The sequence below is a fragment of the Rattus norvegicus genome, chromosome 6, assembly GCF_036323735.1.
Source record: "Rattus norvegicus strain BN/NHsdMcwi chromosome 6, GRCr8, whole genome shotgun sequence".
Classification (NCBI taxonomy): domain Eukaryota; kingdom Metazoa; phylum Chordata; class Mammalia; order Rodentia; family Muridae; genus Rattus; species Rattus norvegicus.
Window position 1 is genome coordinate 125,768,635 of NC_086024.1, and position 12,100 is coordinate 125,780,734.

A 12,100-nucleotide genomic window follows, 5' to 3' on the forward strand; every position below is an offset into this window, starting at 1 on the left:
AAGTTTACGGCCCTACACTTCTTCCTCATCTCAGTCTCTGCCTTACCTGGAGCCCCGGGCCCTTTTCTAACCTAGTTTATCCCTCCAGATTCTTCCTATACATTTGAGAAGCAGTTATGCCTGTGTATGAGAAAAAGGAGACCCACTGGGCACCAGATCGCTTCCTGTAGGTGCAGGTCAGGAACTCCTTGCTCTAGCAGTATAGTGGGAGATGAAGTTCAATATTGTTCCGAAACGTACCTCATCTAGTTACCTTTCAGAATATATGTAATATACTTAAGGTACATTGTAAAATAAATGAGATAACGCAGCAGGAAAGGCGAGGTCATAAGGAATTCATAGGCTCTTTAAGTTATAATGGCTCTATATTAGTAATGCTGATGAACACTGATTGCTACGTGCTTCTGGTGACTTCACGTGGTATATATTATTTAACCTCCACGTCATACTATAAAATACCACAACTCGCATGAAATAGTAGGAATCACTGTGGTAATAGAGGGAAGGGACTAAGCGCTATGTTTGGGTACCTAATGGACAAAAAAGTAACCGAAGACAACCAAACTGGGATGGATCCATGCAACGAAACATTATTCAGACACGAAAGGGACATACTACAGGACAGTGGCTCAGTATGTGAAAGTGCTTGCTGTACAGGCTTGACGACCTAGATCCCACAGTGGAAGCAGAAAACTGACTCCCAAAAGTTGTCCTCACACATATGCTGTGGCACATGGACATAAGTACTCATGTACACACGCGTGTGCGCACACACACACACACACACACACACAGAAGCTTGATGCTTAGGGAAAGAACATACTGTATACTGATTCCACTTGCATACAATGTCCAGAAAAGAAATCCATAGGATAGGAAGCAGACAAGCCAGTACCAAGGACTGGGGACCAGGGAGTCAGGGTTGGTTGTTTAGCCATTGTGGGGTTTCTGTCAGGAGTGATGGGCATTCCTGAAAACAGGTAGTGATACATTGCACGTATATTAACACCCCTGAACTCTATACTTTAAAAGTGGCAAAATTTATTTTTTATTACATTTTAACTACAAAACAAAAACAAAGTTAGCAACAACAGTCCACAAGGAAACAAGATCCCAGAGGCAGAGGTGGCCATGGGGTGGGGTTCCCTGGGACCTGGTGACTCAGGTTGGGACCCCTTGGAATCTCTCCAGGCTTGTAGTGATGAGCCCCACCATGATTGTTCTAGAGGAGATCGGGCCATCATTTGGCCTTGTGGGTATCAGCATGAAGAATAAGTAAATATGTGTGTGTCTGTGTGTCTGTGTCTATGTGTATGTGTCCTTGTGTCTGCTGTGTGTGTGTCTTTGTGTGTGTCTATGTGTGTGTCTGTGTGTGTATCTGTGTGTATGTGTCCATGTGTATGTGTATGTCTGTGTATGTATGTGTCTATGTGTATGTGTGTCTTTGTGTGTGTATCTGTGTGTCTTTGTCTATGTGTGTGTCTGTGTGTGTGTTTGTGTGTGTGACTGTGTGTGGGTCTGTGTCTGTGTGTTTGTGTGTCTGTGTGTGTATCTGTGCGTCTTTGTCTATGTGTGTGTCTGTGTGTTTGTGTGTCTGTGTGTGTGTCTGTGTATCCATATGTGTGTGTATCTGTGTGTGTCTGTGTATGTGTTTGTGTATGTCTATGTCTGTGTGTTTGTGTGTGGCTGTGTATGTCTATGTGTGTCTGTGTAAGTGTGTGTCTGTGTCTGTGTATGTCTATGTGTGTCTGTGTAAGTGTGTGTCTGTGTGTGTCTGTATATGTCTATGTGTGTCTGCGTATGTGTGTGCGTGTGCCTATGTGTGTCTGTATGTGTCTTTGTCTATGTGTGTGTCTGTGTGCATCTGTGCTTATGTGTGTGTCTCCCTGTGTGTCTGTGTGTGTCTGTGCCTATGTGTGTGTCTGTGTGTCTCTGTGCTTATGTGTGTATCTCCCTGTGTGTCTGTGTGTGTCTGTGCCTATGTGTGTGTCTGTGTGTCTCTGTGTGTGTGTCTGTACATCTATATGTGTCTTTGTCTATGTATGTGTGAGAGTGTGTATGTGTGTATGTGAGTGTGTATGTGTATGTGAGTGTCTGTGTGTGTGTCTGCACATCTGTGTGTCTTTGTCTATGTGTGCATGTCTGTGTGTCTGTGTATGTGTGACTGTGTGTGTGACTGTGTGTGTGTCTGTGTGTCTGTGTATGTGTGTCTATACGTCTGTGTGTCTTTGTCTATGTGTGTGTGTCTGTGTATGTGTGACTGTGTGTGTGTCTGTGTGTCTGTGTATGTGTGTCTTTATGTCTGTGTGTCTTTGTCTATGTGTGTGTGTCTGTGTATGTGTGACTGTGTGTGTGTGTCTGTGTGTCTGTGTATGTGTGTCTTTATATCTGTGTGTCTTTGTCTGTGTGTGTGTGTGTGTGTGTGTATGTGTGTCTTTATATCTGTGTGTCTTTGTCTGTGTGTGTGTGTGTGTGTGTGTGTGTGTGTGTGTGTGTGTGTACTTTCTGTACTCTAATGATATCTACTCCTGGAGCTACCCATGGGTGGTCCAAAGCACTCTCAGCTGACACTAGTGGCCAACCCTCTTTCCTGGAGGAGAGAACGTCCAGCCATTTCCCCCTTCATGGAGCCAACATCCATGAGAAATCCGCCTCCGGCTTCTTTGGCCTTGAAAGGAGACCATATGTACCGTTTGCTTTTCTCCTCAGCGTCCTCTCTTAGCAGATGTCATTCCTCGGCAGTTCTGCCTTCTAGAACTGCTTCCATAATGCCAGAAGACAGTGATTATTGCTAAGAAACTAGTCCACCCATGCCTGAAGCTCTCCAAGAGATGTGGCTGGTAAATGCTGCTTCCTGGGGTTGGAGGAGTGGGGGAGAGGAAAAGCGTGGGGTCCTTGGAGGGCCTAAGGCTATTGCTCCACCCCTGGCCTGTGCCTGTTCCTCTCACTCTGCCACAGCAAAGTCAGTGACAGGGACGGCCACTCGAACCGTGAGCTATTCAGCACATCTGCACTCACGGGGACAAAGGGCTATTAGATGCACTCCACGTTATTTATTTTGCAATTGAGATTTTTCTCCCCACCACCACCTAATGGAGTTGAGCCACTTTAAAACACACACAGAGCTCAATCAATTTCTTTTGTAGGTTTCAAGAGAAGCTTTATTTCAGTTCAGAAACACAGTAACAGCTGGGGAAGCTATTCATTCCCAAGGCAAAGAACAAAGACTTGAGATTATTTATAGTGTGGGAGAAAGGGAGAGAAAAATGGGGAGAATGGAGATAATTCAGACAGGGGAGGGGGAAGTAGTGGCTGGGATAGCCAGATCAGCGCTAACACTCTAGTTTTGTTTTTCCCCTTCAACGGGGAAGTTTTTTTTCAGCTTTGCTTCAGTGGTCTGCTCCCCTGGCCTATCCTTTCCTTCAGCTCATCATGGACCTACCTATGCCAAAAGCCCGCCTTCTCTCTGTAGAATCTGAAGGGCCCATTACTGCTCCCATCCCAGAGTCACATTCTTACTGCCCACTATCCAGGAGCTTCACCCTGCTCTGCAAGGAAATACCTTCCCGACCCGAGGTAGGTGTCGGCGTCTTTCACCACTACCAAGCTCAATCCTAAGAATCTCTCTTGTGGCCTCTGGGGGTAATGCCATGACATAGCTCACAGAAATAATGGGGATCTCTCAGATGCTGTTGCAGGTAGATGATGGCGTGTCCTGAGACCAGCGGGCTTTTCCCTGTCCTCCCATGCCACAGTGTGTGAGAGGCCTGTTGATCCCTGACCGAAATGCTTTGTTGTAAATAGTAGAATAGGAGCCGTGGAGATGGGCTCCGTGGATAGGGTGCTTGCTTGTGTGAGCACGAAAACTGGAGTTTGTATTCCCAGCACCAATGTAAACGTGGGGTGGGGTATGGGGACGCTCCTGTAATCCCACCACTTGGGAGGCAGAGACAAGGGATTCCTGTGGCAAACTGGCTAAGGGGTGACCTCTGGGTATGGGACGAGACTGTGTCTCAACGAGTGAAAAATGGAGAGTAGGGGGTCACATGACACTGACCTCTGCCCCGTCACAACATGCACACACGTTTGAACATGCAAACACACACCACACACACACACACATATGCACAAATAAAAGTAATTGAGAAAGGAGGCTAAGCTGTCAGCGTCTGTGACTGCTGTTTCTGATGTCATTTATTGTTATGTAACTTAATTTCTAATGCCGACTCTGTTAATCACCAGCTTGAAAAGATCCCCACCAAAAAAAAAAAAAAAAAAAAATGAGCGATAGACTTCTAAAGGCTTCTGCGAACCAGCTCCTGCACCAGCCGCCATATCCTAAGCCCTGCTGCAGGTGCTTAGATTTCGCTCAGAAACCAGCCATTTCTCAAAAGTCAGCCTGGACACCCCCAACAGCAGGGACTGTGTCCACCTCGTTCTTCCCTGAATCACTGGTGTTGCCCAGGGGCCAGCCGAACGTGGTCCTCAGAGCGTGGGCTTGCGGAACGAGCTTGCTAAAAGGGGCTGACTGTAAGCCCAGAAGCATTTCCTGAATGCTTGGCAGCCGTTGGCTTCTGTAAACATTGGCTGAGCGAAGAGTCGAGAAAAGGCAAAAAACGAAAAGCGACCGTGAAGCTGTCTTTAGCTTCTTTATCTTTACCGTTAAAAAAAAAATCACAGATGTGCTCTCCGCCCTGGGCACGGAGCGAGCTCTCTCTGATTTGGGGTAAAATGTTCGAGGAGAAGGAGAGAAGACAAAGAGGAGAAAGGAAGGGCCTGCCTAAAGCAGGAAGTAGACAGAAAAATTAAGGGGGAAAAAGCTGGCCAGGTTTCTGACCCACTAGAAAGAAAAATAAATGAAGAAGGGAAGTGCTATGGTGCGGGGCCATTGTTTTTAGTAAATGCCCTTCATTGGTAAATCTCCCGGGGCTGGAGGATATGGCTCAGCTTTCAGTATGTAAAGCACATGCTCTACACTGGACCTCGGGTTCTATCTATAGAACCCACTCCTACCCTCCTGCAAACCCCTTATTTTTAGAGATTCTAATGTTGATCTGTTCTTCTAGGGAAATCGATGTATTGCATACTCAGAATCTCCGGTGCTCCCCACTGACCCAGGTTTCTTAGAGTTTCTGCTGCTGTGAAGAAACTCCATGACCAAAAAGCAACTTGGGGAGAAAAGGGTTTATTTGGCTTGCGCTTCCACATCATCTAGCCCATCAATGGAGACCATCAGGACAGGAACTCAAACAGGACCAGAGCCTGGAGGCAGGAGCTGATGCAGAGGCCAGGGAGGGGTACTGCTTCCTGGCTTGCTCTTCATGGCTTGCTAAGCCTGCTTCCTTAGAGAACCCAGGAAACAATGGGCTGGGTTAATTTTCTTAATTAACCACTAATTAAGAAAATGCCCCCACAGGCTTGCCTACAACCTGGTCTATGGGGGGTCATCTTCTCATTTGAGGGTCCCTTCCCTCTGATGACTCCAGCCTGGGTCAAGTTGACATAAAAATCCAGCACCTCTGGGAGAGCAGCCAGTTCTCATGTGCATGAAAAGAAAACCCTCATATACATTAAATAAATAAATCTTTTATTTAAAAATAAAAAGTAGGGGTTGGGGATTTAGCTCAGTGGTAGAGTGCTTGCCTAGCAAGCGCAAGGCCCTGGGTTCGGTCCCCAGCTCTGCAAAAAAGAAAAAAAATAAATGAATAAATAAATAAAAAGTAGCCAGCATACCACAGCTGGAAAACCATCTTCTTAGCATTCGAACAGAACTCTTTGCTACCAGAGCTGTCCTTGTCATTTGGCTTGCTGTGCCTCCTTCTGCAAGTCGCTGCCCCTCTCTGGGCCTCTGTTTCCTCACCTTTGATGAGAAAATTAGATGGTTTTAAAGTTTCCTTCCAGCTGTAACATCCTATGAGCACAAGTTCATTTTTTATCCTGACCCAGATTTCAGAGATAATGTACTTAAAATAATATCAAGTTTGAAAGTGATCAGTTCTCTCCTCTGCTTAAAAGTGTCATTACTGACAGCAGAGTGTTGAGGCCTATTTCAGTGCCTGAGTGTTCAGAAGAGGAGGCAGAGAGAGTGGGAAGGTAACCGATTCAGTAACCTCCCCTCGACTCCTGAGGCCGCCTTGGTGCTTGCCTTGAATGCCTGATCCAAACAGCCCTGAATTGTGGAGGTGCCTTAGGTGGGGGACAAGAATAACCTCCCATTTTCTTTTACAGGGTGCCTCCTCAAGGCCTTGGACTTGACATGATTTCTCTCTGACTTTCAAAATAGTTTCACGAGGTGTGCAGTATGACAGTCCCCTGGGCGTACATGAGCAGGCACTGAACTAACTCAAGGGGGCCAGGGTTCAAACCTGACTCTGACATTTTCACCCCTTGCCTTTGCCAAAGGGCACCTGGTTAGGGAGGTGGCCTCGGGCCAGCATCCCTAGCAGGAGCTGGGGGCCTAAGAAACGCAACTATGGCCTTCACCTAGGTCTACCGAGTTGGCTCAGGGTGGGGCCCAGGAGTCTGTGGCTATGGAGTAGGAATAGCTTCTACTTTCTGTCTCTTCCTACCTACCTCTCCCGCCATCCCCTCACCCCTTCACCATCCCTTCCTTTATTGCTTCCCTCTCCTTTCCTTCCTTCCTCCCCTTCCTTTAATCTTTCTCTTCCTCTTTCCTTACTGCCTTTCTCTTTTAAAATTATTTTCATTGTTTTTATTAAGATTTATTTTATGTATATGAATACACTGTAGCTGTCTTCAGACACACCAGAAGAGGGCGTCAGATCCCATTACAGATGGTTGTGAGCCCCCATGTGGTTGCTGGGAATTGAACTCAGGACCTCTGGAAGAGCAGTCAGTGCTCCTAACCACTGAGCCATCTCTCCAGCCCAACCTCTTGCTTTTCTTTCCTCCTGCACTCCCTCTCTCCCTCTCCACACTTTTCCCTCCTCCATCCCTGCCCACCCCCCTTCACACTACTATTCTTCATATTTGAAATTTCGGTTTTTATTTTGGTAGAGCACATGTCATGAACTCTGCTCCCTGTTTGTCCTGGAACTCACTCTGTAGACCAGGCTGGCCTTAAACTCAGAGATCCAGCCTCCCTCTGCCTCCCAAGTGCTGGATCAAAGGCATGCACGACTCTACCTCTTAACAGGTTTTTCTAGTGCCCAGAAAACACTATTGACCATGGGTACAGGGCTGTATAGAGTCTCAGAGGCTTCTTTATCTTGCTTGACTTAAACTTTGTGGGCATCAGTAAATAAATGCCCCCTTTTCCCTCACCTCAGTCCCTTGGCAATCAGTGTTCTAGTCTTGGAGCCTGTGGATGGGGAACTGGGCTGTTCCGGATGGAAATGGAATGGTGCAGTCTTCATCCTTACACACCTGGCTTGTCTTCCCTCCTGTGAGAGCATGTGTGATGCTGGGCTTCTCGTTATCTGATTAGTAGCCACCCTGGCAGTGATCCTCTGAAAACCCATATTCCTGGTGTGATTATAGCTGTCCGACCTTTGCACCTGCTGAGGGGAGTTCTGAATGCTACACCAAGCATACAGCTGCCTCCTCAGGCCGTCTCTGAGTCGAGTCAGTTTGCCTTCCAAGTGTGACTTTCTCGTTCCAATAGAATAAACTGTGCTTCAGGCTTCTGGGAGTCTCTTACTAGGAAAGCCAAGATGCGTGGGTTCCAGAAGAAAGGGTTCGGGGCCAATTTAAATGCCTCCTGTGGGGTTGTCTTTGGTCCACGTCCACAGCAGGCTTGCCCCATGTAAAGATGAGTAAACAGATGACCATGACTAGAATTATGTATGTTGATTCTTACTGGGGTCTTTGCTCACTTGTGCTCCCATCCCTCTAGGACCGGGCACAGCTGCCTAAGTGAAGGTGGCTTATGAGTCAGATATCTGCTGCTGTGATAAGCACCTGAGGTTGTCACCTATAAAGTGACAAAGGTCTCTTTTAACTCCTTTTTAGAAGTTCAGCCCATGGTCAGTTGGCCCTGTGGTTTTTGGTTCTGAGATGAGACAAGGCAGCACAGTGAGGAACCTGTAGAAGAGTAAAGCCATTCACATCATGGTAGAGACAGGAAACAGTGCCCACAGTCCCTTGGAGGGTATATACCTAATGGCCGGAAGACCTCTCGCCAGGCCCCACCATTGAATGCTTCTACCATCTCTCCGCGCTGGTAGTCTGGGATCACATCTTTAATACATTGACTTCAGAGGGCACTGCAAATCCTGACTAAAGCGCTGCCATTTTGTGGCTTGCAGAGAAGCAGGGCTCTCCATTTGTAGAAAGTCAGCAATTTCTGGTCCCATTTGACTGGGGTACAGCAGGAGTCACAACCCCGCAGAGAGTAGGAAGTGGGGGATTCAAGGGGCCTAGGGAACTGTTTTCTGATCCTAAGGAATGACTGGATGCTGTGGGCTCCCGCTTCTTGAGCAGGGTTAGAGAACTACCCCTTAAGGCTACCTGTCAATTCCCAAGGTTTCTGCCCATGGGGTCCATGCTGTTCCCCAAACAGCATGAAGTTGCTATAGATCCTTGCACAACACAGACTGGCCTCATCCTAAATTCCCAGCTCCAGACTGTAAATGGCTATTGGCACCACCTAGCCATCTTACCCTTCCCCTCTTGGCTTTCCTTGCTGCCTCCCTGTCTCCTCCCTCCTCCTCCCCAGGCTCCTCCCCAGCTCTGGGGATGACCATGCCACATGCCTGGCTTGGAAAATAGAAGCAACAGATGGGAGCTCTCTCTCTCCTTGCCACTGCCAAATATGCACAGCATCCTACATCTTCAAACACGGGCTTTTCTCCTTGGTCCCTCGAGTAGGAGTATCCCCTGCTTTCAAAGGCCGGGCTCTGAGTGCAGTCAGGATCCCATTCCATGCTGTCTATTCCCGGAACTCACACCCAGTTATACACCCCCTTCTTCCCTCCCTCCCTCCCTCCCTCCCTCCCTCCTCCCTTCCTTCATCTGTAAACTTTCACTCTCTCCTGTACCCTTTCCGCCTGTCCTACACCTTCTCTGCTCTCTCTAACCTCATATACTTGATTAAAACCGGAAATTTTAAAACAGCAACCAACCTCCTTGGCCAAGCATTCACCTTCTGCTCCCACATCATTTTTCTGCACATTTATCTGAGCCTTTTGGCTTTCTTTCCCTCATCTCTCATTCCCCTCATCTTTCTGCTTCATTAGGTTTCAACCCACCACTCTACGAAGTGCCCGTCCCAATGTACTTTTATTCCCCAAGGGACATTTGGCAATAATTGAACTTTTTTTTTTTTTTTACTGGCATCTAGTGGGCAGAGCTAGGGACACTGTTGTGCATCCTTATGGTATAGAATGACCTGGGCACATCTGCTAAATATGAGCGGAAAAGCCTGAGCCCAGCCCGTGTATGTTCTTCAGTTAGTGGTTCAGACCCTGAGAGCCCCAAGGGTCCAGGATAGCTGACTCTGCTGGTCTTCCCATGGAGTCCCTATCCCCTTCGGGGGCCACAACTCTTTCTCCTATTCTTCCGTTAGAGTCTCCAAGCAACTGGAAAATGGGCTATCCAAAAGCTGTTGCCTGTCTGTGGGATATGTTCTTCTAGCTGGCTGCCTTGTCTGGCCTCAGTGGGAGAGGAAGCACCTAGCCTTGCAGAGCCTTGAAGTGCCAGGATAGGGGAGATACCGAGGGGAGCTCCTGCCTGCTCAAAGGAGAAGAGGAGGGGGAATGGGGGAAGGACCATGGGACGGGGTGACCAGGAGTAGGGCAATGAACTGGATGTAAAATAAATAAGTAAAAAAATAAAATTTAATTTAAAAAAGAAGAAGAATGACCTGGGTGCATAGATCCGTATGCACCATTGATGGGGGAAGGCTTAGACTCTTGCTAAGCTTAGGGGGGTCTTTCTGGATGCCAACTGTGAGGAATCATTTTCTGTGCTCATCCAATGCATCCTTTCTCTCCCTTTCCCTCTCTTTGTCCCTCCTATTTTTCCCCTCCCATCCCGCTCTCTTTTATTCCTACACTGTGGCCATTCCCTTATACATCCTTCTTCCCTCTGACCCCACCCTAGGCTAGCTGTCTTCTTTGAGTTCTCACTCTTCCCAAGGAATGACTTGTATGGTTTCTGTGCTGGATGAGGAAGGAGCCAGCCTGGCTGGCTGGAGTCCCAGCTCTCTCGGCTTCCCAGCTGTGAGTTCATAGTAACAATTTCTTCCTGTTGCTTCCCAGCTGTGCGTTCATAGTAACAATTTCTTCCTGTTGCTCCGCAGCCTCGGTTTCTTCAGTAGACTCGGGGCATGATGGCGCTTACTTCACACACCTGCAATAGCTCCATGACAGACTCCAAATAAATCGGTTACTTCGTGTTCTCTGTTGTTCCTGTGGCACAGAAAACCTCATAACTCTTCACTTTTTAGCTGAGGAGTGAAAGAATCCACAAGTGTCTCACAACTATGAAAGATGGTTGCTCTGAAGACAAGACATGGAGAACTTTCTGCCTGTCCGAAGCAGAACGGAGGTTTGCAAAGATGTGAGAGTTTCCCTCTTCTTCCTTCAAAGATGGTTTGTGCCTCCTCCCTTGTGGACAGCCCTTTACTCACCCAGAGACAGCACCAGAGGAAGCTGTAGTGACTCTGCTATATCTTCCCTTGAGCATCTCTCCTTCAGTTTCTCCCCCCTCCCCCTCCCCCTCCCCCACTCTCTGTACACCTGGAGTCCAGAGATCAACATTGGATAGCATCTCTGATCTCTCAACCTTATTTTTCAAAACAGGGTCTCCTAGAACCTGCAGTTCACTGGCCCGCTAGTCTGACAGAACAGAAATTCTCCTGTTTCTGCTTCTCCCCAGTGGCTTAATAAGGGCACCTCTCTGCCCAAGGTTGTTGTTCCTTTTTTTAAAATGTGATTTCTGGGCATCTAAACTCAGTCCTCACGCCTACGCAGCAGATACTTTACCCACTAAGCCACCTCCCCATCCCCTGAATTTGCATTTTCTCTGGCTACCTAGACTAAAGAGAATTCTGGTTTAGCCCAGATCCGCAGTTGCACGTTGTAACTGTGAAAGCTCCCAAACTGTCAGTGTGTGAACTGTATGGTAAACGAGTTATATCTCAGCAGACTTTGAAGGAAAGAAAGAAGAGGCCGGGAAGATGGTTTTGTTGATGATGTGCTTACTGTGCAAGCTGTGGAACCCGAGTTTGGCTCTCCAGCACCCACATAAAAAGCTGGGTGTGGCATGGGTCCTCCGGACAACCTGATCTTTGGCGCTTGTTGGCCAGCCAGTTGCCCGAGTGGTGAGATCCAAGCCAGTGAGACACCCTCTCTTTTGTTTTGGTTCTTTGAGACAGAGTCTCACTCCATAGCCCTAGCTGGCCTAAAACTCACTATGTGGGTCAGGCTGGTCTTGAATTTACAGAGATCCACCTGCCTCTGCTTCCCAAGGACTAGGTTCCCAAACAGGCATCGTCACGTGCAGCTGAAAGACCCTTTCTTTATAAATGACGTGAGTGGCAGCTGAGGAATGACACTCAAGGGTCAGTCCTCTGTTGTCTCCATGCCACACACAGTGACACCCAACACACACACACACACACACACACACACACACACACACACACACACACACACGAAAGAAAACAGAAATTCAAAGTTAACAGTAGCACTCACTTGGCACAAGTGTCCAAAGCATTAGTTTTCATAGTTTTACATCCAACCAAGCCAAAATGAGGCTAGATGTGGTAGCACAAACTTTCAATATCAACGATCGTGAGGCAGAGGCAAGAAGATCTCTAGGAGTTCAAGGCCAGCCTGTCCTACATAGCAAAGTACAGACCAGCCAAGGGCTATATAGTGAGAAAGTGTCTCAAAATACAAAACAAAAAAAAATTGCTTCCTTTGGCAGCCTAAGCAGTTGTATACCTTTGGACATATAAATCATTCCATGCTCACCACAATCTTCATTTATTTTTTTTCTTCATTTATTTTTAAACTAATATAATTGCATTTATTTATTTAGTATGTGTGTGTGTGCGCACACACATATACCAGGGCGCACATGTAGAGGTCGGATTCTTTCCTTCCATTATCTGGTATCCTGGGATGGAACTCAG

The 12,100-nt window shown here is 47.4% G+C and overlaps 1 long non-coding RNA gene across 2 annotated transcripts; it reads left to right on the plus strand.

Moving 5' to 3' along the window:
• The first annotated feature begins 2,992 nt into the window (after window positions 1-2,992).
• Window positions 2,993-10,868, plus strand: LOC134479467 (uncharacterized). Of its 2 annotated transcripts, XR_010052808.1 has the most exons (3): window positions 3,118-3,576; window positions 10,262-10,521; window positions 10,764-10,868. It is a non-coding gene; the product is annotated as an uncharacterized LOC134479467 (long non-coding RNA). The 2 variants fall into 2 exon arrangements; XR_010052807.1 differs by having other exon boundaries at window positions 2,993-3,576; window positions 10,262-10,868.
• The last annotated feature ends 1,232 nt before the right edge of the window (window positions 10,869-12,100 follow it).